We start from the raw sequence: 26119 nt of genomic DNA, 5'->3' as shown, positions 1-26119 counted from the left end.
AGACGATGCCCACATAATAACTAAATCCTTCTGGAAGTGTCTTAATAGCATCCATTTCATTCCCTGGAAAGATAACTAGTTTCCCTTCTGTGGAGTGGCCATGTTGAGACAGGGTGAGAGAGCTTGAGTATTTTGAATCTGACAGCTGCATTATGGGTAAGACTGTCATCAATTCTCCTTCTCAACACATTCTTAATTTATGCCTATTCTCCATCCCTTAGCCCAGACAATCTCATCTGACCAACCAAAATTAAAGAGCTGTCAGGTACCATAAAAACCCACGAATGAGGGTCTTTTCCTCACAGGCCTAAGAATTCCATTCAACATGATTGCATGCATGCATGGCAGTTTTGATTTTTTTTCTCCTGAATAGCAGACTTCACCACTGCCTGAAAAGACACAGGTCTTGATGAGAAAGTGATCTGATGATGAAACGAACCCTGTATTTGTAGAGTTAAGGAGTTTTGCCATCCAGAAAAGGAGATGTTCACAGTGGATTCTGTACTGTGTGAGTTGTAGACAGACATTTATTGATTCAGGATATACTCTCAGGTCACGTCTTTTTATTCTTTTGAAAAGGTGATCTAGCCTAGAACTATTCATGAGAAAAAGTAACTAGCACTATCTCAATGTCACAGCTTAATTCGGGTGGTCAAAAGCTTGCCGTAAATCAGTCTTTCTGGAAGAGTGGGGACATTTTTTCTGTAATGAACTAAAAATAATAAGGATCATCTTTTTTTTTTTTTTTTTTTTTTGCTAATGGATGTTTTGTCTTTGGATCTCTTGAGGCATCAATCTAGACCAAGGCAAGCGCTGCTAAGGAACCTCTGACCCCAAAAGTCACCCCGTCTACAACATCCCCATACCCACTTCCTCATCTTTAGGATTCCTCTCCACAGCAAATTCTATTCAGTCATTGAACATTACCAGGATGTTTTCAGAAAGATTATTAGGGCATTTTCTTTTTTTCCTTACACCTTCATTATCTTCCTCAAAATATAATAGTAAATTAAAATGACTCATAATGTCTTATCACCACCCCATAAGATATTATTTTCTCTGTAGTAGTACTTTCACACCAGCTTCAGTTTGAAACTCTGGCTGATCATCTTTAGAACTGATCCATGCTATTTGACTGCAGAAATGGAGCTTTCCAGGGCCAGGACTTACAACCGAAAGTTTGGTCAATGAGAGGCCTATCTGCCCTGACTCCATTACTAATTCACCAGTCCCTGACCCAGGATTTCCAACATTTTTCCCTTCTGCCATTTCCTTGCATTTTACTTTGTTCCTCATGTCAAATATTTACTTTATTGCTTCTAAATGCTACATCTCACTTCTAGCACCAAAGTGACATTTAGAATCCAGACTTCTGTATATGTGAATTCATAGGTAGAATTATTGATGTTAACATACCTCTCAAAAAAGTGCTAAAGAAGCTTTTTGTGAAACCTGGGGTTTACTTTTTTTTGTTTTTTGTTTTTGACCAGAGATATGATTTGGCTTCTTTCCCAGTGAACTCATCAACTCCTTCTTCCTTCAGTCTTGCAGCATAGAGTCAAACCCCAGGCAAAGCCTCAATGTTCATCACTTAATCCCTTTAGAATACTTTGATTTATAGAACAGAGGATAGAACCTGGGAAATTTTGAGGTATCCACCCAACATTGATATTTAAGCATGCTCATTCTTTATATCCTTCTTCAACTTATAGGCCTATAAGTCCATCAAAGGAACTTTGGGTTTCCCTTTGGGAGCACTGTTTGTCCAAGTGGTATAACCCCAGTGTGGAAATCTGTGTTTAACAAGCAGACCTTTTTCAGTACAAAGCACAATAAGTTTAGGATAAGCTTAGAAACCATCAGCGTTTTCGAGTACAATTATTCCTGAGTTAAATAGGACAATGACCCATTACAAGTTATGTGTGACGCATTCAGACTTTGGGAACTTGACCAAAATGACTTTGAAATGTACAAGGAAAAACCATGATCATTTACCTGGATGGAGTGGTAAGGTACTGCTTCCGCCAAGCCAGAGGTAACTGAATATTGGTATAATACACTGTCTTTTTTGTTGACCAAAAAAGTTAAAATATCTAGAGGAAAATTTAACAGAGATAAAAATAACATTTTTAAATTGTGCTGTCAGGCCGGGCACGGTGGGTCACACCTGTAATCCCAGCATTTTGGGAGGCCAAGGCAGGCCAATCACCTGAGGTTAGGTGTTCGAGACCAGCCCGGACAACATGGCGAAACCCTGTCTCTACTAAAAATACAAAAATTAGCCGGGCACGGTGGCAGGTGCCTGTAATCCCAGCTACTCGAGAGGCTGAGGCAGGAGAATCACTTGAATCTGGGAGGCAAATTTGCAGTGAGCCAAGATCGTGCCACTATATCCCAGCCTGGGTGACAGAGTGAGACTCCATCTCAAAAAATAAATTTAAAAAAAATTGTGCTGTCAGCCATTTAAGTCTTGAATCAATGCAAAGAGACCTTGCTCTTTGGTAGAAAGCTCAGTGTTGTGAAGTTGTAACTTCTCCCCAGAAGAAGCTATGAATTCAATGTGATGTTCTCTAAAATTTAAAAAAAAAGAAAGATTATTTGGGGAATTTGTGGAGGCAGGCAGTAGAAGGATGGATGCTAATTGATGTGATGATTCTTAAGTTCATCTGAAAAAATTAAAATATAATAGTTGAAGGAAAAATGTTTGCAGAAAAAAAAAAGACAGAAAGAAAGACCACCTTTCCATGAAATAAAATGCACTATAAGCAACAGCAATCAAAACAGTAAGTTACTGGAGTAGCAAGGTGAATAGTGCAGCACTGGGTCTGGAGGTATTCCCAAATACATATGGAAATTCAGTATATGAGATGGGCATTGAAATGAGTGATGAAAACATATACTATTTAATAAATGTTGCGGGGCAGGAGGGAAGCAAGCTTCCTACCTCATTCTTTCCACCAAAATAAACCTCAGATAAGCCATAGAGGGATAAATGATTGTGATGAAGAAAAAGTTGAGACTGCAAAGTCCTAAAAGAAATATGGGTCTATTTTATACTTAGGGAGAGAGGACCTTTTTAGGAGTGACATGAAATGCAAGAGCTAGAAAGTAAAATATTGATTTGACCACAAAACAAAAGTAAGTTCTGATTTTCTTACTGGCCAAGTACATTCATTTATATACCAGTATAAACATTGGCACACATATATAAATACATATATACCATTTTAATTTCTCCGAATAGATCCCTAATACTTATGTGCTCTGGAAGGATACAAACAAAATTTTTTACTATGACTCTGGGACAATCTTTTAATTAATATAATTTTATAGTCATATTTTTATAAGGGCATAAGCATGTATTGCATAAACAGTAAAATCTGTTGATACTGTGTTTAACTTGTAATGGCCCATAATTCAATGGTTCTTAGTCTTTTTGAAGATAAAGACTACTTTAAGAGTCAGAAGCTGTGGCCCCGATCCTCTGACAAGAGCACATAAGTGCAGATACCCAAAATGCAACGTGAGTTGGAAATCCCTGCTCTAAATAGTTCTAAAGAGAGTTGGTCAGTGATCTGTTGCTGTATAACAAACCAACCCCAAACTTATTTGCTTAAAACAAGAACCATTCTATTGCTTATGATTCTGTGGGTCAAAAATTTAGGCAGCACTCAGCAGGTCCAGTTTGTCTGGGCTTCATGTGGGGTTGTCTGCACATTACTGGGGTCAGAGGATCCAAAAGGGCATCACCTACATGTTTGGGGCCCTGGTCCTATCTGTTGGCAGGTATGCCTCAGTGCTCCTCCATTGGCCTCTCTCCAACAGAATACCAGGGGCTCAAGGCAAAAACATGGAGGCTCAAGGCAAAAACAGAAGCCAAGTGATCTCTGAAGCTCTGGGCCCAGCCAACACACAGCGTCACTGTCACCACATTCTGTTGGTCAAAGCAAACAACAGGGCCAGCTCAGAATGAGGGGAAATAGACCCAAGGTGGGAAGAATGGCACAGCCACATTACAAAAGGACATGTGGGATAAGAGCGATTGCTGTGGTCATTATTAAAGAACAGCCTACCACAATAGAGTTCTCTGAAAATGTGCCACTTTTAGCAACAGATGAATTCTTCCATTTGTGTCCTAACATTCATATGCAACAAAACATAGTAATCTGAGTGACTGTACACTATAATAGTAGTCTACTCAATTTAAATTCCCAAGGATTTTCTTGTAACGTATTCAAAATCTTCCAAAATGAAAACTATGAAAGTATGCATGGAATGGGAAAGTAGATGCCATAACTTTGGCTTGTATATTTCATCCATTTTGATATGAAACATTTTCCATGACTTAGCTCTAGTTTAGGAACTCTTCAGAAAACCCACACTGTCCTAGATAATGAAGGGCCACAGATTTTTATAGTGGACCTCTATGCCCACACAAAGATGAAGAGCTGGAGAAAAAACATAAACCACAGCCCTAAAATGGATGAGTATAGGGATAAGATTTAGAAATTAAACTAAATTTATGACTTCAAAACCCAAGAAGACTTCCAGTTAAGTGTGGTCAGCTTAACTACAAGTTTATCTCCCTTCTTAAACACCATTCACATTCTAGTACCTCAATGTTAAATGACAATAGGCAATCAAGGATCACCAAGCACATAAAGAAAGCCTCTGCTAAACTACAAAGCAAAAGTAAACAAACAAAAGATGACACTCAAGGAAGCAGAGATAATAAAGGAAATGGAAGAAAATCATGAAAATCATTGATTTCTAGTCTCAGATAAATTAGAAGATACTGTGTACTATTAAAGAGCAGGTTCAATCAGATCTCCTCTCTGGCTCTCTTTGCCATCTCTTTTTGACTTCTGGAAACGTAGATTCCTGTGTGGCTGTCTCTGATGGCATCATCAAGGTATCCAATGACATGAAGGTACACAAGTTGTTGACACCAGAGGAGTTGAAGAAGCTCAAGAAGGTGGTACTCTTCTGCCTGAGTGAGGACAATAACTCATCCTCAAGGAGGGCAAGCAGATGTTGGTGGGTGATGTCAGCCAGACTGTCAATGGCCTCTCCACCACCTCTGTCAAGATGCTGCCAGACAAAGACTGCCATAACGCCCTCTATGACGCAAACTGTGAGACCAAGGAGAGAAAGGAGGAGGACCTGGTGTTCAGCTTCAGCTTCTGGGCCTGAGTCTGCACCCCTGAAGAGCAAAATGATCTATGCCAGCTCCAAGGACACTATCAGGAAGAAGCTGACGGGGATCAAGCATGAATTACAAGCAAACTGCTACGCAGAAGTCAAGAACAACCGCACCTTTGCAGAAAAGCTGGGAGGCAGTGCCATCATCTCCCTGGAGGGAAAGCCTTTGTGAGCCCCCTTCCTGGAACATCTGGAAGCCCCAGACCTGCCCGCAGGGGTTGCAGGCTGCCCTATTCCTAACAGACAGGAAGGGGCTGGAGAATCTCAGCAGTGGGAGAGCAATCCTTTCACCCCAGTTGCCAAACAGCTCCCCAACAAGCCCTGCCTTTTCCTCTCCCCTCCATCCCTGACAGTTCTGGCCTTCCCAAATTACCTTTGATCTTCTGATTCCTCTTGGGTTGAAGTGTTAACAGAAAGGAGTCCTGATCCAGACCTCAAGAGAGTGTTCTTAGATCTCATGCAAGAAAGAATTTAGGGCAAGTCCACAGAATAAAGTGAAAGCAAGTTTATTAGAGAAGTAAAGAAACAAAAGAATGGCTACTCCATAGGCAGAGCAGTGCCATGGGCTGCTCGACTAAGGATACTTGGTTATTTCTTGATTATATGCTAAACAAGGGGTGGCTTATTCACGAGTTTTCTGGGAAAGAGGCAGGCAATTCCCAGAACTGAGGATCCCTTCCCCTTTTAAACCATATAGGGTAACTTCCTGATGTTGCCATGGCATTTGTAAATTATCAGGGTGCTGGTGGGAGTGTCTCTTAGCATGCTAATGCATTATAATCCGTGTATAATGAGCTGTGACGACAACCAGAGGTCATTTTCATGGCCATCATGGTTTTGGTGGGTTTTGGCTGGCTTCTTTACCACAACCTGTTTTATCAGGAAGGTCTTTGTATCCTGTACCTTGTGCTGAGCTCCTATCTCATCCTGTGACTTAGAATGCCTAACCTCCTAGGAATGCAGCCCAGTAGCTCTCAGCCTTATTTTACCCAGCCCCTGTTTTGGATGGAGTCGATCTGGCTCAAACGCTCTGACAGAAGCAGACCAAATACCCCCCAGGCACTTCAGTTTGGGAGGGGGGGGTATTTTTTTAATAACAACCCAACTCCTCTCCTATTCCTTATCCTTCCTCTGCTGCCAACTTCTAACTGCAGTGCTTACTCGTGCTTGTCTGTTGAGTTGTGTGTATAAATGGAATGTTGTGGAGATGAGCCCTCCCCATGCCACTGGTTCTTCTCCCTTTTTTCCTGGTCATGGCCGCTCATGGAAGCAGGACCAGTAGGGGACCTTCAGTTTGGGGGTTGTTGGGGGAAGCCGAAAATAAAGTGGGGGGGGGCGGGGGGAAGAAAGAGCTTTTGGAAATAAAGATAAAATTACCAAAGTGAAACAAATTGTTAAACGCAAGTTTTCTTACGGACTCAGTTTTAGCTAAGTCAAGACCAACAGATTCCAAATCACCTGTTGAGACCAGGCAAGAGAAAGGGAAGCTGACTTTACATCCCCTATCATCACCTACCTGAAGCTTATATGAAAGAAGATAAGGAGATTTATTGAGGAAGGCTGGTCATGAGAATTTCTTAAAGAGAGTTACCAGTGTGTTCTTTGCTGCTTATCTCCCCCTCGAAAAGTAAGGGGATTGTCCCCTCTACCCCAGAAGTGAAGTGAGTTGACTTTTAGAGAAATACTCAAAGATATTGCTATATATCTCCCTAAAATTCTGAGAGGCAGTGTGATTGGTATCCAACTGGACCTGCTAAAGTCAAAAGTGGGAGGGAGGCTGTCTGGAGTTGCCTCTAACAGTAGAACACAGAGAAATGGGTGCAGTGAGGGCTTGCTGCATCTCACGATAGTTGGACAAAGGTTTATATTTCCTGAAGGTTGCATGTGGAAAGGAACAGAAATTGAGTCATCCTGAAAAGGACCTCCGGAAAGACAAGATGTCCCCAGTTGTTTATTAAGACAATTGTCTAATTTAGACTATTTTTAATACCTGGAAATGGCCCAAGTTCCTTTCAACAGTAGAGAAAAAATTCAAAATAATATGGTTGACAGGCTATGGTATTAAAAAGTAAATTAAATTAAATAACTTCTTTTCATGATTTACACCTTAAAAGTCCAACTGTTTTTCAGCAAAGTAGTTACCTTTGTGGTTTCATCATTCTTTAGCATCCCCCTAGTGGATCTGTTGGCACCTTTGTTGTCAATCCCTGGAATCTCTCTTGAAACATTGATACAATCAGAAAAGTCCCAATGAACATCCTTGTATAGAAATGAAAATATTTAATAGGTAGGCTGGATGACAATATCAAGAAACACTCACAAAATGTAGGATAAAAAGACACAGGGATTATAAAATTAGGAGGGAGCAGGGAAGAGAGATTTAGATCAGCCCAGAAGGTTTAACATTTGGCTATTAAGAATTACAGGGAGAAATAAGAGAAAATGAATGGGAGGAAATTTTTTTTTTTTTTAAAAAAAGGGAATTTCCTGAGAACTGAAGAATATAAAGTTTCAGACTAGAAGGGCAAGATGTCTAGGTACACTTATTGAAAAATGTTTTTAAAAGATTCACATCAAGCAGCAGTACTACAATATTTCAAAATAATAGATCCAAAAAAGGAGGGGGAACGTTATAATCAAAGCAATTGAAATCAGGAAGATATCAGACTTTTTAATAGCTACATTAGAAGAGAGAAAAAGAAAAAAGCAATATTTTTATAATTCTGAGAGAAAATGACTATCGACCTAGAATTCTATACCTGCCAAAACTTTTAAGTTTGAGCATGGAATAGAGACATCTTTAGATATGTAAGGTCTCAGAATGTTTCTCTCCACTGTACTCTTTACTAATCTGATCCTTGAGGTTTGGTTTTGACAAGATTAGGTAGTTAACTCTGAAACAGAAAGGATTCATGAAACTAAGTGACCAACATAAATCAGAAATGTAAAGCAATAATGAAATGATGAGAAAAGGTAAATTCTCACATGACAGCTGTACGATGGCTCTAGAAAGAAACAAGCTCAGATTGGATACAAACAATGTATTTGGTATATTATCTGGTCTATTTGACTGTAGGAAAGTAATACTAATAATGAGGTATATGAAAGAAAATTAAGAGTAGGTGTATAAGCAAGTTTAAAAAGAGAAGCAACTATCAACTTGCAGAAAAATAAGCATTTGTATGAGAAATAAAACAGAGTACACTAGTTGGCTTTGCAGTAAATAATACACAGTACTTATAAACACTATTTAACAAAAACCTTATCAAGAATTATAAATATTTCTAAAGAATTATTAGCAATATACATTTTTAAATGAAGTAAGCAGGAGGGTGGTATAAGAGAGCTAATTCCTCTTGTCCCATAAAGAATATCAATATGCAGTATAAAATTGGTGTATTAAGAAATAGCAATACAAGATATTTGGCAACCTAGAGATCAGAATAAACGGATGAGCCATTTAAGTAGTTGCCTCTAGGCCGGGTGCAGTGGCTTACGCCTGTAATCCCAACACTTTGAAAGACTGAGGCGGGCGGATCACCTCAGGTCAGGAGTTCAAAACAAGCCTGCCCAACATGGCAAAACCCCATCTTTACTAAGAATACAAAAATTAGCTGAGCATGGTGGTGCACACCTGTAATCCCAGCTACTAGAGAGGCTGAGGCAGAAGAATCGCTTGAACTCAAGAGGCAGAGGTTGCAGTGAGCCGAGATCACGCCACTGCACTGCAGCCTGGGCAACAGACAAGACTGTGTCTCAAAGAAAAAGTAAAAATAAATAAGTGAAATAGGGGGGAGGTTCTAAAATGGCCGAATAGGAGCAGCTCCAGTCTACAGCTCCCAGCGTGAGTGACACAGAAGACAGGTAATTTCTGCATTTCCAACTGAGGCACCAGGTTCATCTCACTGGGGCTTGTCAGACAGTGGGTGCAGCCCACTGAGCGTGAACCAAAGCAGGGTGGGGCATCACCGCACCTGGGAAGCACAAGGGGTCAGGGAACTCCCTTTCCTAGCCAAGGGAAGCTGTGACAGATGATACCTGGAAAATTGGGACACTGCCCCCCTAATACTGCGCTTTTCCAACAGTCTTAGCAAATGGCACACCAGGAGATTATATCCCACGCCTGGCTCGGAGGGTCCCACACCCATGGAGCCTCGCTCACTGCTAGCACAGCAGTCTGAGATCGAACTGCAAGGCGGCAGCGAGGCTAGGGGAGGGGTGTCCACCGTTGCTGAGGCTAGAGTAGGTAAACAAAGCAGCCAGGAAGCTTGAACTGGGTGGAGCCCACTGCAGCTCAAGGAGGCCTGCCTGCCTGCCTCTGTAGACTGCACCTCTCAGGGCAGGGCATAGATGAACAAAAGGCAGCAGAAACTTCGGCAGACTTAAACATCCCTGTCTGACAGCTTTGAAGAGAGTAGTGGTTCTCCCAGCACGGAGTTTGAGATGTGAGAATGGGCAGACTGCCTCCTCAAGTGGGTCCCTGACCCCCAAGTAGCCTAACGGGGAGGCACCACCCAGTAGGGGCTGACTGACACCTCATATGGCCGGGTGTCCCTCTGAGATGAAGCTTTCAGAGGAAGGATAAGGCAGCAACATTTGCCGTTCTGCAGCCTCCGCTGGTGATACCCAGGCAAACAGGGTCTGGAGTGGACCTCCAATAAACTCCAATAGACCTGCAGATGAGGGTCCTGACTGTTAGAAGGAAAACTAACAAACAGAAAGGACACCCACACCAAAACCCCACCTATACATCACCATCATCAAAGACCAAAGATAGATAAAACCACAAGATGGGGAGAAACCAGAGTGGAAAAGCTGAAAATTCTAAAAATCAGAGTGCCTCTTCTCCTCCAAAGGAACACAGCTGCTCGACAGCAATGGAACAAAGCTGGATGGAGAATGACTTTGATGAGTTGAGAGAAGAAGGCTTCAGACGATCAGTAATAACAAACTCCTCCGAGCTAAAGGAGGATGTTGAAACCCGTCGCAAAGAAAAGCCTTGAAAAAATATTAGACGAATGGCTAACTGGAATAACCAGTGTAGAGAAGTCCTTAGATGACATGATGGAGCTAAAAACCATGGCACGAGAACTACATGATGCATGCACAAGCTTCAGTAGCTGATTCAATCAAGTGGAGGGAAGGGTATCAGTGATTGAAGATCAAATGAATGAAATGAAGTGAGAAGAGAAGTTTAGAAAAAATTAGTAAAAAGAAATGAACAAAGCCTCCAAGAAATATGGGACTATGTGAAAAGACCAAATCTACATCTGATTGGTGTACCTGAAAGTGACAGGGAGAATGGAACCAAATTGGAAAACACTCTGCAGGATATTAATAAGGAGAACTTCCCCAACCCAGCAAGACAGGCCAACATTCAAATTCAGGAAATACAGAGAGCTCCACAAAGATACTCCTCGAGAAGAGCAACTCCAAGACACATAATTGTCAGATTCACAAAGTTGAAATGAAGGAAAAAATGTTAAGGATAGCCAGAGAGAAAGGTTGGGTCACCCACAAAGGGAAGCCCATCAGACTAACAGCGGATCTCTCGGCAGAAACTCTACAAGCCAGAAGAGACTGGGGGCCAATATTCAATTCTTAAAATTGAATATTTTAAGAATTCAAAAAAGAATTCTCAAAATTCTTAAAGAAAAGAATTTTCAACCCAGAATTTCATATCCAGCCAAACTAAGCTTCATAAGTGAAGGAGAAATAAAATCCTTTACAGACAAGCAAATGCTGAGAGATTTTGTCACCACCAGGCCTGCCTTACAAGAGCTCCTGAAGGAAGCACTAAACATGGAAAAGAACAACCAGTACCAGCCACTAAAAAACATGCCAAATTGTAAAGACTATCAATGCTAGGAAGAAACTGCATCAACTAATGAGCAAAATAACCAGGTAACATCATAATGAAAGGATTAGATTCACACATAACAATATTAACCTTAAATGTAAATGGGCTAAATGCTCCAATTAAAAGACACAGACTGGCAAATTAGATAAAGAGTCAAGACCCATCAGTGTGTTGTATTCAGGAAACCCATCTCACGTGCAGAGACATACATAGGCTCAAAATAAAGGGATGGAGGAGGATCTACCAAGCAAATGGAAAACAAACAAACAAAAAAGCAGGGGTTGCAATCCTAGTCTCTGATAAAACAGACTTTAAACCAACAAAGATCAAAACAGACAAAGAAGGCCATTACATAATAGTAAAGGGATCAATTCAACAAGAAGAGTTAACTATCCTAAATATATACGCACCCAATACAGGAGCACCCAGATTCATAAAGCAAGTCTTTAGAGAGCTACAAAGAGACTTAGACCCCCACACAACAATAATGGGAGACTTTAACACCCCACTGTCAACATTAGACAGATCAAAGAGACAGAGAGATAACAAGGACATCCAGGAATTGAACTCAGCTCTGCACCGAGTGGACCTAATAGACATCTACAGAACTCTCCACCCCAAATCAACAGAATATACATTCTTCTCAGCACCACATCATACTTATTCCAAAACTGACCACATAGTTGGAAGTAAAGGACTCCTCAGAAAATATAAAAGAACAGAAATTATAACAGACTGTCTCTCAGGCCACAGTGCAATCAAACTAGAATTCAGGATTAAGAAACTCACTCAAAACAGCTCAACTACATGGAAACTGAACAACCTGCTCCTGAATGACTACTGGATACGTAACACAATGAAGGCAGAAATGAAGTTGTTCTGGGGTGGGGGGAGGGGGGAGGGATAGCGTTGGGAGATATACCTAATGCTAGATGACGAGTTAGTGGGTGCAGCGCACCAGCATGGCACATGTATACATATGTAACTAACCTGCACATTGCGCACATGTACCCTAAAACCTAAAGTATAATAATAATAATAATAAAAAAAGAAATAAAGTTGTTCTTTGAAACCAATGAGAACAAAGACACAACATACCAGAATCTCTGGGAAACATTTATAGCAGTGTGTAGAGAGAAATTTATAGCACTAAATGCCCACAAGAGAAAGCAAGAAAGATCTAAAATTGACACCCTAACATCACAATTAAAAGAACTAGAGAAGCAAGAGCAGACACAGTCAAAAGCTAGCAGAAGGCAAGAAATAACTAAAATCAGGGCAGAACTGAAGGAAATAGAGACACAAAAAACCCTTCAAAAAATTAACGAATCCAGAAGCTGGTTTTTTGAAAGGATCAACAAAATTGATAGACCGCTAGCAAGACTAATAAAGAAGAGAAGAGAGAAGAATCAAATAGATGCAATAAAAAATGATAAATAGGATATCACCACCGATCCCACAGAAATACAAACTACTATCAGAATACTAGAAACACCTCTACGCAAATAAACTAGAAAAGCTAGAAGAAATGGGTAAATACCTGGACTCATACACCCTCCCAAGACTAAACCAGGAAGAATTTGAGTCCCTGAATAGACCAATAACAGACTCTGAAATTTTGGAAATAATTAATAGCTTACCAACCAAAAAAAGTTCAGGACCAGACAGGTTCACAGCCAAATTCTACCCGAGGTACAAAGAGGAGCTGGTACCATTCATTCTGAAACTATTCCAATCAATAGAAAACGAGGGAATCCTCCCTAACTCATTTTATGAGGCCAGCCTCATCCTGATACCAAAGCCTGGAAGAGACACAACAAAAAAAGAGAATTGTAGACCAATATCCCTGATGAACATTGATGCAAAAATCATCAATAAAATACTGGCAAACTGAATCCAGCAGCACATCAAAAAGCTTATCTACCACGATCAATTTGGCTTCATCTCTGGGATGCAAGGCTGGTTCAACATACGCAAATCAATAAACGTAATCCAGTATATAAACAGAACCAAAGACAAAAACCACATAATTATCTCAATACATGCAGAAAAGGCCTTTGACAAAATTCAACAGCCCTTCATGCTAATAACTCTCAATAAACTAGGTATTGATGGGACGTATCTCAAAATAATAAGAGCTATTTAGGACAAACCCACAGCCAATATCATACTGAATGGGCAAAAACTGGAAGCCTTCCTTTTGAAAACTGGCACAAGGCAGAGATGCCCTCTCTCACCACTCCTGTTCAACATGGTGTTGGAAGTTCTGGCCAGGGCAATCAGGCAGGAGAAAGAAATGAAGAGTATTGAATTAGGAAAAGAGGAAGTCAAACTGTCCCTGTTTGCAGATGACATGATTGTATATTTAGAAAACCCCATCGCCTCAGCCCAAAATCTCCTTAAGCTGATAAGCAACTTCAGCAAAGTCTCAGGATACAAAATCAATGTGCAAAAATCACAAGAATTCCTATACACAAATAACAAACAGAGCGCCAAATCATGAGTGAATTGCCATTCACAATTGCTTCAAAGAGAATAAAATACCTAGGAATCCAACTTACAAGGGATGTGAAGGACCTCTTCAAGGAGAACTACACCACTGCTCAACGAAATAAAAGAGGACACAAACAAATGGAAGAACACTCCATGCTCATGGATTGGAAGAATCAATATCATGAAAATGGCCATACTGCCCAAGGTAATTTATAGATTCAATGCCATTGAAGAAAGCTACCAATGACTTTCTTCACAGAATTGGAAAAAACTACTTTTAACGTTCATATGGAACCAAAAAAGAGCCTGCATTGCCAAGTCAATCCTAAGCCGAAAGAACAAAGCTGGAGGCGTCACGCTACGTGACTTCAAACTATGCTACAAGGCTACAGTAACCAAAACAGCATGGTACTGGTACCAAAACAGAGATATAGACAAATGGAACAGAACAGAGCCCTCAGAAATAATGCCACACATCTACAACCATCTGATCTTTGACAAACCTGACAAAAACAAGAAATGGGGAAAGGATTCCCTATTTAATAAATGGTGCTGGGAAAACTGGCTAGCCATATGTAGAAAGCTGAAACTGGATCCCTTCCTTACACCTTATACAAAACTTAATTCAAGATGGATTAAAGACTTAAATGTTAGACCTAAAACCATAAAAACCCTAGAAGAAAACCTAGGCAATACCATTCAGGACATAGGCATGAGCAAGGACTTCATGTCTAAAACACCAAAAGCAATGGCAACGAAAGCCAAAATTGACAAATGGGATCTAATTAAACTAAAGAGCTTCTGCACAGCAAAAGAAACTACCATCAGAGTGAACGTGCAACCTACAGAATGGGAGAAAATTTTTACAATCTACTCATCTGACAAAGGGCTAATGTCCAGAGTCTACAAAGAACTTAAACAAATTTACAAGAAAAAATGAAACAACCCCATCACAAAGTGGGTGAAGGATATGAACAGACACTTCTCAAAAGAAGACATTTATGCAGCCAACAGACACATGAAAAAATGCTCATCATCACTGGCCATCAGAGAAATGCAAATCAAAACCACAATGAGATACCATCTCACACCAGTTAGAATGACAATCATTAAAAAGTCAGGAAACAACAGGTGCTGGAGAGGATGTGGAGAAATAGGAACACTTTTACATTGTTGGTGGGACTGTAAACTAGTTCAACCATTGTGGAAGACAGTGTGGCGATTCCTCAAGGATCTAGAACTAGAAATACCATTTGACCCAGCCATCCTATTACTGGGTATATACCCAAAGGATTATAAATCATGCTGCTATAAAGAAACATGCACATGTATGTTTATTGCGGCACTATTCACAATAACAAAGATTTGGAACCAACCCAAATGTCAACTAATGATAGACTGGATTAAGAAAATGTGGCACATATACACCATGGAATACTATGCAGCCATAAAAAAGGGATGATTTCATGTCCTTTGTAGGGACATGGATGAAGTTGGAAACCATCATTCTGAGCAAACTATTGCAAGGACAGAAAACCAAACACGGCATCTTCTCACTCATAGGTAGGAATTGAACAATGAGAACACTTGGACACAGAATGGGGAACATCACACACTGGGGCCTGTCGTGGGGTGGAGGGACGGGGGAAGGATAGCGTTAGGAGATATACCCAATGTAAATGACAAGTTAATGGATGCAGCACACCAGCATGGCACATGTGTACATATGTAACAAACCTGCAGGTTGTGCACATGTACCCTAGAACATAAAGTGTAATAAAAAAATAAAAAATAAGTAAATCCTTAATGTAAAAATAAATAAATAAGTGGTTTTCTCTAAAAAGTGGAGCGGGAAGGAAAAAAATGAGAGTTCAGGGGTGTTGGGAATTTTCTTAAATTGTTATATTTCTTTTGGCACCGTTTTAATTAGGTATGTATATTACTTTGACAAAGAAATTTAAAAGAAATATTCATCATGGCTTGATTAAATTCGAGCTAGCATTATGTGTTGGTCACCTTCTTTTTTCAGATCAGTGTGAGTTATGGAGAATGTGAAGATAAGAAACAATTTGACTTCCTGTTGGGGTTACTTAGGGATGGGGAGAGACAGGGGTTAGAGGAGTCAAGAGCATAGGCTCTGGTGTTAGGCAAGGGTGTAAATTCCAGCCCCCACCCATGCTGGCTGGCTGACTCTGAGCAACTTCTCTCTGCCTCTGTTTCCTTAGCTATAATATGGGGATGGTAATAGCACAAGCATACTGTACAGGTTTGGCGGGAGGCTTAAGTGAGTGAATGGATGTTCAGTGAGTGCTTTGGTGTGTGGCACATACCAAATGTTCAATAAGCAGCAGTTATCACTCTATTTTAGGTAATGACACACACATCATGAAATTCTAAGCACAATGCTAGAAGGCCATCCTAAGTGCCTAGAAGGCAGAGCCCACGGATTTTTAAAAATTAATTCTTGGATAAAAATAATTGTCATTTACAGGGCACTGATTATGAACTGAAAAGCTTTGCAGAAGCAATCCACTGTGTGAGAGACTTCTGTGGCCCAGCATGTTTGGCGTGTATTTTCTTGGCTTCCGTCTCCTGCCTTGTGCATATCAGGCCAGATTTGGCACCTCATTACCTTCTCTTGGCTTCCCCAGTTCCATTGTGCAGTCACCTCTTAAGTTTTCTGCCCTAGGGTAACTGCTAACAGCATTCACCCCATCTTCTGGCTGTCAACTGAAAGGCCACTGTGAGTTCACTTCCTGAGAGGGGCCTTGCTGGAGACCAAATAACCCAACCAAATTGCCAGAATTTCACATTTACTTTCTGCAAGAGTGGACAGGGAAACTCTGTTTCTGCCTCTGACAACCTCATCTATTATGATCTCTGCTATATTCTCTTCTTGTACTGATATTTTGTCACCTATGTGACGAGGGAACAGTCCACAGGAAAACACAGGAGAACATGTAAAGCATTTAAATGTGGAAATAATTTAGTAGTATAGCCATACATAAACTTTCAAAGTCTCATTAATAAACGTTCATTTATTTGAGTATTATCCATCCTCTAAAACAAAGGTTTTTAAAACATACATAACAAGTATTAGAGTTCTTTTAGAATTTTCCTAATAGGTTTTTTCAGTTTTCACCAGAAGACACCCACACTGGGGAGGGAAAAAAAAAAAACATTCAAAGCATGCTATGATCTTAAGAGGAAAAAAGGAAATAAAATTATGTATTCCATATGATCTTATCTATGTAAGAAGAGAAAAAATAAAGACAACTGGAAGAATATAAACCAAAATACTAAGAGAGGTCACTCTGGGTTCAGAGATTTAGTAGTTTTTCTTTCTTACACCTTTTCTTTTATAGATATAGTCTATTATGAGAACGACATATATGCTTTAAAAATACGTAATAATAGCCTCAAGATAAATAACACAATTAAATTCCACAAATAACTTCAGTACTTACTATTTTCTAATATTTTAGGTACTTTTAGAGTTCAAGGCACTTGGTAATAAAAAGTATTTTATTCATTTAGTATTTGTTTCATGGCTTCTTATTGTCATTATTCCTTAGTAGATTTTAAACCTCTTGTGGGCAAAAATCAAATGTTACACTTCTCTGTAACACAACTGCCTGGCCCAATTCTTCTTTGATGTTAAATGCTTATAAGTACTTCAGCTTTGGAGCGGGATAAGGAGGGATGTTCCTTCCTCTCTGCCCAACAACATATGATAGATACTTGAAACAAATTCTCAACAATGACATTTGGACATTTATGGCCACCTCTCTCATTAGCTTGAATTCCACTGAACTAATCCTAAGTTTAGTGCCAATTACCTAAAGGTTAATGTGGCCAAGCAATACCGGGAGAATTGGGGTTTTTCCAAGAAATGGTCTGTATCACATTATGTTCAGGATGAGAGAGTGATTGACACTGTAGAACGGCTCACTTGGGAGACCCAGAGTGTCCTGCTGTGCTCCTCTCACAACAGGGTCCTACTCTGAGGCTTAAGGGAGGAAAGATAAAGGACAAGGAAGTAAATGAAGCTGGGCAGAGTGTGTGGACGAGTTCAATAATTATTTATAAATCACCGTGGATGCAGTGATGAACAAGTCGCTGCCCTCACAGAAATTACTTTCTAGTAGAGCTAAACTCCATTAGATCTCAGTATCAGAATGGTTTGCCCCTGAAAAGTGAGAGCTTTAAGGCCATGTACTAAATTAGAAGAGGTGGGAACAAGAAATGTACATTTTGCTCATCTATGGATATTTCAACCACTATTACCACCATCCTTTTTCTTACCCACCCCCACCCCCACAAAAAAGTTAGAATACATTCACTACAGAATAGCAAGGCAAAATATTCCATGTATCAACAATAATTTAAAAATTATTGTATGTATAAACATGATTCTCCAATTCAGAATCCTAATCACAGCCATTATACTTAATTTAGGAAGCTCTTAGTAATTCAGAGGGAATCTACAGCATTTATTTGAAAAGTTCCCTCAATGTGTCAGAAGACCTCATCTTACAGGGCTTTACCAATAGCTACATTTACCCTCACTTTCTACATTTGCACTGTCATTCATTCTACTCAGGACAGTCAACTTCTTAATGTGTCTGAAATGCATCGACATCATTCCCACCTCAAGGCTTTTGCTTTTATTGTTCTCTCTGCCTGAAATGTTCTTCCACCAAATCTTTACATGCCTCTTCTCCTCATATTTTTCAACTAGTTGTTCAGACATCACCACCTTACAAAGGCCTTCCACAACCACCCTCATTAAGATATCCTCAGCCACCTCTAACCCTTTACTCTGCTTTATTTTTTTTTCGTACAGTACTATTACCTGAAATTATAAATACCTTTTTTGCCCTAGAATGTACATTCCAGGAGTATATATTTCTTGTTTGCCCTCTTCCCTGTCTACATCTCCAGAGCCTTAGAAGAGTAGGTGATTTAGAGTGGATACTCAATAAATATTCGTTGGATGAATAAATTAATGAATTTAGTTGAACTAAGTTTACCTAGACAGAATAATCAAAAGCGTAGGTCAATTAGATCTAAAAATTGTAATTTATCTCTACAAACATTCAACACTATATCTGTCATTGAACCACAGGTTTTACAATAAAATCACCGTTATTGAGCATTGAAGCATGTGTATGCCAACCCACCCCCACCCCATCCCCCAACACACACACACACAGAATTAAGCAAAGTACCAAGACATAAAAGTTTTCTGAAACTCATGAGCTACATTTTGGTCACTTAGACCATAAAAGCCCTAATTTCCTAATCCATTGCATTTCAGCCTCTTTTGCAGCAGGCATCCCATGGGAGAGCAAGAGATAGTATCTAGAGGCTGTATTTACAAAAGGGATGCTCTGCTCTGAAAGTCCCCTGGCTGTTGTCACGCCATTTGTTTTTCATGATTGGAATGTGTGGCATTATTGAAGGGTGGGCTGGTGTCTAAATTGAATGGGTGAAGAGAAACAGAGAGACATTCTCTTTGCCACCTTTGTAGATAGGCGGCTGGGGAGTCTATGTACTGAATTACCCACTGTCAATTATTGATGGTTTGGCTGGAATCATTTACACTCTCTAGTTACTTTGACATCCAGCCAAAAGGCAACTGCTAGCCTGCTAGGAACCTCCCTTTTAACCACAGGGAAGCACAAAAGAAAAGATTCAGCAAACCAAACACATCTGCACAAGCTTCTGTGGATTTCTGGAAGACTCAGGTCATGTTGCTTATTCGTAAGAGTTTAAGTCATTTGTTCATTCACTTATTCATCTAATTTTATCCAGGAAAGGCTGACATTGATTAGTTTGCACTAATATAACTCTAATGGTTATTAAAATACTGAAATATTTGTGTAGCCCTTGGTAAGTGGCCACTACCCTGAGCCTTTCATCAGCAGGGTCACCCCACCAGACCTTCCCAAAATCACCACTCAAAGGTTAGCACTTGGCACAGCAGGGGGCCTTCAAAAACGGGTCTCTGAGAGAACAGTTGAGGTCCATTCTGAATAGTAGTGCCCACTACTTTCCATATAATAAATATTTTATTATCACCTCACCTGAGACTGTAATAGCAATAAAACTTGCACTTGAAAGGTCTATGTTCTTTACTTCATAATAAATTCAAGACTAGCTTAACAGAAATGGAAGTCACATAATCTGAAAATAGTAAATTGTTTTGAAACACCCTTAAAGGAGTGTTTTGAAACACTCCCAGGATCTAATTGTATTGCCTTGCCCTACCAAAACAAACCTCACTTGGTAAATGAAGTTTAGCCTAAAGCTGCCTCCTTCCATATTTTAAGTTTGGCCTGAATGTTTCTCTGTACATCGTGAAGTATAACAACTGGAAGTGTAAATACTCCATAGCCTCACTTGTGCCAGTCACTGAGTTTGGCCAGTCAAATGTAGCCGGCTGTTTGAACCATGTTCAAATAGGGCAAACACTGAGCTGTAACCAATTGAACGCTTTCTGTACCTCACTTCTGTTTTCTGAAGGTCACTTTCCTTTTTCTGTCCATAAATCTTCCACCACGTGGCTGTGCGGGAGTCTCTGAGTCTACTCTGGCTCAGGAGGCTGCTGGAATCACAAATCATTCATTGCTCAGTTAAATTCTTTTAAATTTAATTCAGCTGAAGTTTTTTTTTTTTTTTAAATAACACTCTTTGCCTAACTTGAGAGCATTTCCCAAAAAAAAGACATTCTGGTTTTAACACATACACCCACAAAGGCAAGGGATCTTGCTCTCTTGGATCCTGTGTTAAAGCCATGGTTTGGATGTTAAGAGTCAACTGTATTACATTCCCAGGAGCCATAGCATTGCACCTCCAGAGAAGGTCTGAAGACTGGACTCAACTAATCACATATACTTCAATGCTTGGAAACCTATTCATTTTCTGGAAAAAGATCTTCCTCGACAGTTCCCACAAAACTGCAAAAAACTTGCACAACTCTGGCTGCAGTTTTTATATTGCAATTTAAACAATTTCTAAAAAACAAATAAGAGGCCTACTGTGGAGTTGACCCAAGTTTGAGCCATGCAGAAGGTCCTGAATTGGTTGAAAGACCCTGGCATGGACATATGAAAAAGAAGACCTGCAGCCTACTAGTTATTGGTACAGAGCATGTAAAGCGAAAGAGAACAGGTGGGATGAACATCACTGATAGTAAAATGCAAAGACATGCTGACATGTTTCTCCCTCTCAAGAAGAATGAGGAGTTTGGTGCTCATCAGTCACTGCACTGGGCTGACTACAAAGGACTCTGAAAGACTAATGGAAGAAAAACAGGTGACTTTATTGTACTACTGTACTTACCTCATCATATTGTGTTAGTAATTTTTGTTTCTGTAGGAAGCTTCCCTAGTGAGTTGCTTCTGCCTCCATGGAATGTAAGTTCAATTTTCCATTTATTTGAGGACTAGATATAATCATCCCTCCATGCTAAGCCCTGTTTTCTTTAAAATTTTAAGTCCATTGTTCACAAGTGATGAGCCACCACCATCAGGCTTTCTTTTGTAGAGAAAGGAAATAGGAATGCGTATTCTTATCAGTTCTTATGCCTCTGGTTTTATTTTACAAGCAGCATGGACATGTGAATTAATGTGTGGCTCTGACCAAAACAAAACATTACTTAGAAGCAAGTGAGGACTTTTTTTCTCCACTTAAAGTGTCTGGCTCTACAAAGCAGGAAATAAATACTTTGCCTCACTTCAGCATTCCTATTCTTGGCAGTTGATTTGGCTAGACAGGTGATAAACAAGAGAGATTTTAGGGGGAAGCTCTGTCTGGGGAACAAGAAGGAAGTAGGTCAAAGCCTGGCAAAGAATTTTAGGGAGGATCTCACTTTGGAGAAGCCATCAACAGAGCTTGAAGCAAATGAAAATCAAGTCTCAATTTATTCAGCAAATAATTATGAGGAATCAAGCCGAGTAGAATTGCCATTCCAGGTGAGGTTATCTGAGTGAGTACAGAATCATTCTCATTAATCATTTTATATCAGGATTATCAATCAAATCTTCTGCAGATATTCTCTGTATAACCTCCTAGGTGCTGAACTGTGAGCTACATAGGCGTTGTCTTTGCCTCTCAATCTGTGTTCATTGGAAAGGACATGCAGCCAGCAGAACATGATTAATTGAACACTCAACTTTGCCTCTACGGCTTCTTCCGTGTTGTACCTGAGTGAAGCAAGACAATGAGTTATTGGAGACCAAAAGTCTTCTCTTACTCATATCTAAACTGTAGCATCTAGGACCGTGCCTGGCGTGAAGCAGACCTTTAATGCTTGTCTCTGGGGTGTTCAAAAGAAAGAAAGAAGTACAGAGGCTGTCCATAAAGTCTGGAAACAGGTGAATATCCATAAGATCATCAAGGACATCTTCCTTCTGCGAAAAAGTGAAATAGCACTATCTATCTTTCCAGACATCGTGAAATACTGAGTAGAAAAAGGTGGTGGAACTCATGGTTTATTCAGGGTGAGAGCCAGAGAGAATTTGCCACCTATTTTGTCTTCAGCAAAGACTTCCTAGAAGCTTTAAAGCTCTTTGAATAAAGCAAGAGGGCTTAAAAGTTTACCAAAGGAAGGGTTGGGGTGAAAGATGGACAGGAATTGATGACTTCTCTCTGTGGTGTGACTGACTCTCCTATTCATCTTCTAAGTCTTTATTTAAATCGGTGGTTCTCAACTGGGGATAATTTTGCCCCCAGGGATATTTGACAACGTTTAGAACTACTTTTGGTTGTCACAACTGGAAGGGGAAAGCCACCGGTATCTAGTGGGTAGAGGTCAAGGGATGCCACTAAACCTCCCACTATGAGCAAGACAGTCCCCCATAACAAAGAATTATCTGACCCAAAATGTCAAAAGTGCTGAGGCAGAGAGGCCCTGGTTTCATTGAGCCTTGGGAAAGCTTTTCCTGACACACCTCAAACTACGCTAATTTCCTGTAATATCCTCGTTTTACTTTGTACTTTCCCTACATAGCATGTATCACAATTATAATTAAATACATTGTATCTGTCTCTTCCACTAAAACAACACTTCATAGAAGAAGAAATGTGTGTATCTTGTTCCCCATTGTATTGTAGCACCTATTACAATGCTTGGCACATAGTAGAACCTCAATAAATATTTATTGAATGAATGAATCAATCAAGAAATAACTAATATGGAAAAATAAGAAAAAGAGATACTCAAGTTGTTAAGCAGACTGCAGTTTCAGGAATTACCTGAAGTTTGACCAGTGATCTTGGATTTCTGCATTTCAGTTCAAGAAAGTGATGAGTTCAGTCACAGTATGAAGGGAAGGTAGAACTAATAAACTCTATGTATAACATTTTTAATTTATAGACTTATTGCAGTATTTCAGCATTTTAGTTCTTTATCACTAAAGGAACTTGGATGCCAACCCTTTCAAAAAATCTCTGGGAGTTGAACCAGGATTGATCTTGTGGCAAAGAATCTTCATCGGCTGTTCAGGACAGCCGTTCAGGCTCACTTTCCCATTCTCTCTTACAGCCGTGTGACACCATTTTGGTCAACAGGATAAAAAGCAGATCTGCTGAGACAGGATTTCTGGGAAAGCTTTTGCTTTTCTGTTAAAAGGGAGAGGCAAAACAAGTACAAACCTTCTTTTTTTTTCTCCTGGTTGGACCCAGTATCAGCAAACTGCCTATGCCTGCACTAATTATTAAATGAGAAAAGTATAACCCACCTCTATTTAAGCTACTGTAATTAGGTTTTCTCTTACCTGCAGCTGAATGCAGCCCTACCTATGATACATTTTTCTGCCTTGGTAGCTAATCTTTTTTCATGGTCCTTTTAATGATGCAAAAGCAGAAACAGAGACGGTAGGTAGCACAGCTTGGCCTGGGCTTAATCTCATCTGAAGTACAAAGAAAATAGAAGGATCTAAAGTAGTAGAGGTTGTAGCCTTGAAAGGTTTGTGATGGAGCCCAGTGCTGCTTTGTGGTGAGTATCAGAAAAAGAGATGCCAGAGCGCATGGTTTAAGAGGGGGGGAGGGGGAAAGTATTCATAACACAGTGTGGCTGATTTCCTGTTTACATTTTGCAAGTACTTTGTGTGTGTGTGTGTGTATGTATGTGTGTGTGTGTGTGTGTGTGTGTAATGCTGAGGCAGTAGTTAGAATATGAGGGTTTTAGATGCAGTTTAAAGGTTCTGCATGGAGGGAAAGACCTGAACACAAAGTGGCTACTCTACAAACTCTTGTGGATACAGGCTTCAAAGCACTTCTACCATCTTCTGCTCTTCTCTCTGCTCTTCTACTCTAGGCTATGAGAATCTTGGAGGTAAGAACCATGTCTTGTTGCTCTCAGTTTCTCTGGTCCCAGAAGAGTGCCATGCCTATAGCATATTATCAGTCAATATTTTCCCAATTAAACACTTACAGTTTTCTCCCCCTTTGTCTTAAATGCATAGTTGTAAAGAAGAAGAGATGTAATTCAAGTCTGGGGAGATTAATTTCATTTATTTCCCTCATTTCTGGTTTTTTTTTTTTTACAAGCAGTATTTCCTATGTTTTGAATAGAACATGAAGCCCTGAGTTAGCCAAAATGCTTAAGAAAAACTTTTTTCCAGAAAAAAAAAATTGGAAAAGGAAATTTTCCCAAATTTATATTCCACAGAACCCAGTTCCTTAAAATAAATACATTCTTTAATTTGAGCAATACTGGATTAAATAGTTACAGTGTTTGATACACTAATGTATGTTGTATCTTTCTAAGAGGTATATGGTTTGTTACTCTTCAAGTCTGTATTTAAATATGTAACCCCAAAAGGATTCCAGGACAAAAAAAAATCAGGGAATAATGATTTTCTAATTATTAATACATGTTCAGGTGTGGCAAAGTTTGGGCACTGCTGTTTTCAATCATAAGGCTTGTCATGAGGAAAATACAAGGGCATTGGTGAAGAAGGAACTAAAAGGAAAGAGGATGGCAGCTCAGAAAAAGGGAAATTCAAGCAGACAAAAAGACCCAGAAATTATGACAGGAAAGTGTAGTTTGATGCCTGCCATCATGGTCTCTAAATGTGTGGCATATCCATTTGGCAAATGGAGACCAAAGAATTTATGTCGGCAGAAGTGTTAGGCTAAGGATCAGGAGCCTGGCATTGTACTCCAGAAACTTTCTTTAAATGACTTGTGTCACTTCTCCAAACTAATTGCCTCAGGGGTGACGGGGCATATTAAACCCTTCATTTCTTCTCTCATGCAATCTTATTTGAAATGAGTTACAAGCTAAGTTGCTGGAGAACTTTTCAGTTCTTTCAAGAAGATAGTCAAATCATATGTATGAAAAAATTTGGTGCTTTGTTTTTTAAAAAAGATATGTTTATTAATTTTTGTCTGAGGTCCCTGAGAATCTTAGGTGAGTTTTCATACTAACAAATTAAGAGCAATTAATTCCTAAGTAGTGTTTATGTCTGAGAGATTGGTAAGTGGTTGAGCTAATTAGCAACATAACTTATCAAAACGCATCTGCCACACTCTAGTGTGGTATGCCTAATGATCATTGTGTCAAAGTGGTAAACTGAGTCAGGAATGGGCCTACAATTCACGTTTCAGAAGTGCTCAGTTTGGTATTTGTTGACAAATTTTAAAGTTCAAATAGACAAACACATGTATTTTCCTTTTGACTGAATTTGAAAGCTCCAAGATGGGACCCCTAAAGCCATGAACATTGACACAGCTTGGCAAGCTCCTCATTATGGGAATACTTTGTGAAAACAACTTTGGTCCATATAAAGTATTAATACTATTTGATAAAAATCAGTTTTTACTTGGTGTGTCTTTTGAAGCTAGTGTAACTCCTGGTCATTCTATATAACTGTAAAAGCTTTTTGGAATCAAATCCTAATCCCAACATGTTTTTCTTGTTCATTTAAACCTTTTATACACATGTGGGAGCTAAAGAGAGTGGAAAGCTTTTAGGGCTTAAGCTTAAATTGTCATTCTCATGCATGGTCTCTGAAAAGTATTTGGCATGTTTGTATTTGTAAGTTAAAGTATACGTTTGTGGTCTTAAGCATTTTCTTTTTTCTCTTTATGCTTGTTTGTTTGGTTTACAAACAAAGACTATCTTAAAATGAGAGAGCAGACATGCTGAAGTTTGGATTGTTTGACTTACCGCCTTGTAGAAAATATCGTGGGTGTTGATTTTCTAGGTCAAGCCCTGACTCAGGGTCCTAAAGAGAAAAAGTGTTCCCAACCCAGACTCACAAAGGCTAAGTTCAGTGATGTAAGAGTCAAATGTAACCTCTGGAGGTTTTTTGGTTTGGGTTTTTTTGTTTTTTGTTTTCCATGAAAAAGAAGTAACTGAGGCTGCTGAGCAGAAATTCATAGCACTTTCTTTTTCCTTTTGAGTTGTTGTGCCCAATAATCATAATATTGGCAAATAGAGTTAAACTATAAGAAATTCATCTGGCTGGGCATGGTGGCTCACGCCTGTAATCCCAGCACTTTGGGAGGCCGAGGTGGGTGGATCACAAGGTCAGGAGTTTGAGACCAGCC

At 39.6% G+C, this 26119-nt stretch overlaps 1 protein-coding gene, 1 non-coding gene and 1 pseudogene across 6 annotated transcripts in view; all 3 read left to right on the top strand.

Annotated features, from left to right (window-relative positions):
• The window catches only part of RARB (retinoic acid receptor beta), a 779733-nt gene that overhangs the window by 502055 nt on the left and 251559 nt on the right, over positions 1-26119 (top strand). The gene's annotated exons all lie outside the window — the stretch shown is intronic.
• LOC100938527 (cofilin-1-like) lies at positions 1902-5374 on the top strand (annotated as a pseudogene).
• LOC112132877 (U7 small nuclear RNA) lies at positions 16647-16711 on the top strand. Its single transcript, XR_002914581.1, has one exon. It is a non-coding gene; the product is annotated as a U7 small nuclear RNA (small nuclear RNA).

Source organism: Pongo abelii, chromosome 2 (assembly GCF_028885655.2).
Source record: "Pongo abelii isolate AG06213 chromosome 2, NHGRI_mPonAbe1-v2.0_pri, whole genome shotgun sequence".
Lineage (NCBI taxonomy): Eukaryota > Metazoa > Chordata > Mammalia > Primates > Hominidae > Pongo > Pongo abelii.
This window is presented reverse-complemented; position numbering and strand designations above follow the sequence as displayed.